Genomic DNA, 5486 nt, shown 5'->3' on the forward strand with positions numbered 1-5486 from the left:
CAGACTAGTTGACCCTTATGGATAAAACCACAAAGAAAAGTTCAAAAGGAATTGGGGTATTTTACTAATGTTAGTTGTATGAGATTTTCGTTGATTTCGATTTATGACTTGAGAAATATAATTAAACTTGCAATTTAAGAAACATTATGTTTGAGAATACTTCATTTCATTTATTCATATTTTCAAAACAATTTATCTACTTTTTTCATAATTAATTTGTTAAGCATATTTTGCTGTCCGATATTAAACACAAAAAAATATTTTGAAAATTATGAGACAACATCACTTAATTAAGTGATTCTATAATATCGAGATTTTAAATTTGTGAAAATATTAAATATCAAATGATTTAACTCACTGTATTTCAGAATAATTCATTTATACTTATTGTCTCTGTTTATTATAAGGCAATATCACTTAAATTGTGATTTTGGACTTAAAAAATATTAAGTATTAAATGATTAAATTATTAAGGTTGAGGATAATTTATTTATGCATATTCTCTTGTTTAGTTTCTTTTGTCATAAAAATAATATAATTAATATATTTTGTTGTCCGGCGTGGATAGAAATACAAAAGTACAAAAATAATGAGAATAATATAATTTATTAATGTTGGTTTTATAGTGATTTATATTTTCGTGAATTGTATTGGTTTGGGAATTAGAAATATTTTTGGGTTGCTTGAAATTTGAGAAATAGAAATATAGTTTTAGTTTGAAATTATTGAAATATTTCATTTTTTTTTGCATATTCTCTTAATTATTTGGTCTACTCTTTTAAAAGAAAATCATATAAGCTTATTTTGTTGTCATTGCGGTGAAAAAAACAAATGAGGCAGTTTCACTCATTATGTTGTCTTTATAAATTGAAATTTTGGACATAGAAAAATGTTGAATATAAAATTATTGAAAAAAATGTTCGACAAAATTTTATATATGCGTAATCTCTTTTCAATAACGGCTCCTGACAATAAAATTTCTCTCTTCCCTGGACGATTCTAGGGGCCGATTTTGTCGCGAGGGCGATCTGAAAATCATTAATGTTTCTCGTAATAACAGAATTATAAAGGATCCAAGATCCAGGATAAATGATGTCAATCAAGGTATGATTTCTATGCAGCAATAATCTTGGTATAGACCATACTTATGGTAATGAGAATCCCCTAGCATTAAGGTAGATAAGACAAAAACTAGTGTGGAAGAACTTTTATCTAAATATTAAAATAGATACGATTGTACAAAATAATGTTGTTACTGTTGTCATATAAATTATATCTTCAATATAACTGTTGGAGTTTGTTCCATTGGGGTAGCAATTATCTAAATGCAAGTGTGAATGCTAAAGAAATTGCTAGTCAGATCGTCTGTAATGGTTAAGGTACCACCCTAACGAAAGCAACCTGAGCAGAACTTGAACAATGAGAATCTTCAAGACAATTATGAAATAATAATGGCTAGTCTAAGTTTTCTACTTACAACTGAAGATGTTTGGATGACACTACTATTAGAATCAGTCTACCATGTGTATCGACTTGTTCTGCTTGACTCTTCGTTCTAAAAAATGTTAAATGTAATCAAAATCCATTGACATGCAAGGAGATAGAATTATATTAGAAGATAAGGAATAGAGACGGGACAGATTGTATTAGAAATGGGGAGCAGAAGAACGGAGGTGGTGCTGAGCCCCATTCCATTAGGAAGAAATAAAAAATTATTACGGTTTGTTATTGTTTTTTTTGTCATTTGGATATATCTTTGTTTTGTTGATGACTCTTTTATCTCAAGGCAAAAGCTTCCCTGTCTTGATTGAACCCTTGTATCTCTTTTCCTTTTTGGGTTTTATTAAAGGACAATAAGTCATTTCCCAAAACAAACAAAAATTTAGAAATTATTACTTCATATTTGCCTTATCTATTTATACTATTCATGTATGGACACTCATAAACAATTAGTAACTACTTCTATAATCTTTTACACTACTAACAACTTTTATAATCTTCTATGAGGCTCGATCTTTCGTGTATATGCATTGTTGACTTCATGTATCTTCCCGGGTCACAAAATTTGTCTTTCTCCTTTGTACATTATGGTATAATTGAATCCCTAACTTTGATAACCATGTTTTTGTGATATTTTTCTTCATCAGAACTTTTTTATTTTTCTCATATATAGAAAAACATAAATGTCTCTTAGCTAGTGAGCTGCTCAGATATGCTATGGGTATTCCTTTCTACATCAATACCGTGCTAATGCTGACATTTGTTTCTATTTTGAGATCAATTGAAAATCAGGTAATACTAATATCGGAGTGGTAATTTGAGCCTTTTTAAAGTTTAAATGTTTTCTCTGCGTCTTCAGTTCATTTAAACATACCATTTTTAAGTAAATTTATGTAATGATTTGTTAATAGTTCCAAAGTTGCATACGAATCTTCGATAATACCCTGCCCAAGAAATCCTCTTAATGCTTTGATGCCCAAAAAATGACCTAGATATTCCTGCTTCTTTAATTCAAATAAGCATTTTGATCGTTTTACCAATTGACTATTTTATAGAATGTTCAAAACATCCTCAATATACCTTGTTATGTAGTTCCATATTAGAACTGTATATAAGAATATCATAAAAATTACTAATAAAAGCTTTTATTAGGGCAAGGGTTGTCTTGTCTGGATTGAAGTCTTGTATCTCTTTGGGGTTTTAGTAAATGACAATAAGTCATTTTCCAAAAAAAGAAAACATAAATTATTATATTATATTTGTCTATATATTTATACTACTCATATATAGACTGTTGATTATCTAACTATCTATCAACTGCTAACAACTTTAACTAGTACTACTTCTATAATCTTTTACAGTACTAACAACTTTTATAATCTCTTATGAGGATGAATCTCTCGTGTTTATGCATTGCTGAATTTATGTACCTTCCTAGGTCACAACATTTGTCTTTCCCCTATTTTACATTATGATATAATTAAATTCCAATAACTTTGATAACCATGTTTGTTGAAGGACTGTAGTAATATTTTTCTTCATTAGAACATTTTATCCTGATAATGAAAATGTTTAACATATAGGTAATATCTTCACTTAGATACTGCCAACTGTTTATTTTCATATGTATAAAATCATAAATGTCTCTTAAATAGTGATTTTCTCATATATGCGATGGGTATTTCTTTCTACATCAATACCGCGCCAATGCATGCATCTGTTTCTATTTTGAGATCAACCGAAAAATCAGGTAATACTAATATCGGAGTGGTAGTTAGAGCCTCTTTCAAAGTTTTACATATCTTCTCTGCGTCTTCAGTCCATTTAAACATATCATTTTGTGTAAATCCATGTAATGATTTGTTAATAGTTCCAAAGTTGCATAAAAATCTTCGATAATGACCTGCCCAAGAAATAACCTAGATATTCCTACTTCATTAATCCAAATAAGCATTTTGATCATTTTACCAATAGACTAATTTTTTTAGAATTTTCATAACTTTATCAAAATACCTTAGATGTAATTCCATAATAGAACTGTATAAAATAATATCATAAAAAAATTATAATAAAATATTTCAATTATTAATAATTAGAATGTTACAAGTACATTTGATAATTGAATTCATATAATCTAGAATGAGTTCTAAAAACAGTGTTGTGAATGTCCTCTTCTCTGACCCTTATTTGATGATAATTCACACATAAGTCGAGGTTGATGAAAAATGTTGTTTCATAAAGCAAATACAGTAACACGTCCACTACATGTATATGGTACTTATCCTTGATTGTGATTTCATTTAGTTGCATGTAGTCTACATAAAACATCCATATTCCATCATTTTTCTTAACTAAGATAACAAGATAAACAAATAAAGGGATAAATGTATAGTCTCATATTTGGTGGAATCGTTTATGATTAATAGAATGACCAGTTTTTAGAATTGGAGGCAGGCAGCTGGCTTGGTTTTTTGAAAACATTGAGGTACTTTTCAATTACCTTTTGAATGGACAAGTCTAGTTGTCCTTCTATGATCAGTTTGTTCTGTTTGAAGACGGTTTCTTAATTTTTATGTGGTATATTTGTCCCACGAAACAACCCAATCATTTTTATTGGCTTTTTTCTCACTGACTCGACACACATCAAATTGAAAGTTATCTTATCCTTAATCCATTATTTGTAAACCATTGATCTTTGTCTTCATTCTTTGCTTTGGATAATTCTAGCTTACTTGTTTAAACTTTATCATTCAATCAACCCCTAAACTATGTTGCAGCCTCTTAATTTGAATATCCATACCTTGAGTGTAAATTAATTTTCCTGTGCACGATCCTATATAAAGTACCTTCATTTGCAATGGTAACTACTAACAGATTATTTTCTCGTAGGTCAAAACCCAACCCAATTGGTGTGTGTTTCCTTCGTCTATAAACGCTATCAATCAAAATAAGAACTTTACTTTTTTGAGTTGCCCCAAAATTTGTTGTATAGAGTTATTGGTTGGAACGCTAATAGAACTTCATTGTGAATACATCCCTCCATGTCGAAACTGTGTGGTCCATCAAACAATTAGTCACCCATATTCTAACTCGGCCAGTAAAAAATATATAGCATAATACAACTTGTCACTATCTTCGATTGTGAAATTTCCGAAAAACTGGTACGCCCTCCTAACCCCTGTCGAATTAGTTCCATCAAACCTGTCTTGATCAATTCTAGGATTCTTTAAAATAAGCTTATTGTTGTTTGTGTGCCTACTAATTTAAACTATGTCTTCTGTTATTGTGTTATTGTTGGTTGCTGTTTGTTAGATTTACATCTGGTCGGCAAAATATTTCATCTCCATCTACGTTCTCTTTTTGGGATGAAGTCGATGATGCTGTTCATTTTAGTTCTTTCTTGATTTGATGACATGTATGTTTCTTGATTACATTTTGTTGCTAGATTTGCCAAAAATTGTGACTGCATTGATTCTAGTCTTCAAGTTGAGTGTTGTTGTTCTCTGGTTGTATCTTATTGTATGAAATCGAACTGTTTCACAATATCTTGTTGCAGTGTTACAATCTTGTGACACAATTTTGAATTCGGTTAGATGTTGATATTTTGAATCTTTTATGCAACATGTCAAATTTATTTGCAACCGTTGTATCTTGAATTTTTTGAATTAAGTAGGATGACTGAATGTTTTTGCATCTTTTTCTATTTTGAGATCAACCTGAAAAATTAGGTAGTAATAAAATTGGAGTGGTGGTTCGAGCTTCTTTCAATGTTTTAAACGCCTTTTCTGCATTTTCAGTCCATTACGACATACCTTCTTGAGTTGCATACGAATCTTTGATAATACCCTGCCTATGAAACCTCTTAATGCTTTGATGTCAAAGAATTGACCAATATATTCCTGCTTCTTTAATCCTAATAAGCATTTTGATCACTTTACTGCTTTACCACACTGTTTTTTAGAATGTTCAAAACATCCTCAATATGC

This window comes from Impatiens glandulifera, chromosome 1, assembly GCF_907164915.1.
Source record: "Impatiens glandulifera chromosome 1, dImpGla2.1, whole genome shotgun sequence".
Classification (NCBI taxonomy): Eukaryota; Viridiplantae; Streptophyta; class Magnoliopsida; order Ericales; family Balsaminaceae; genus Impatiens; species Impatiens glandulifera.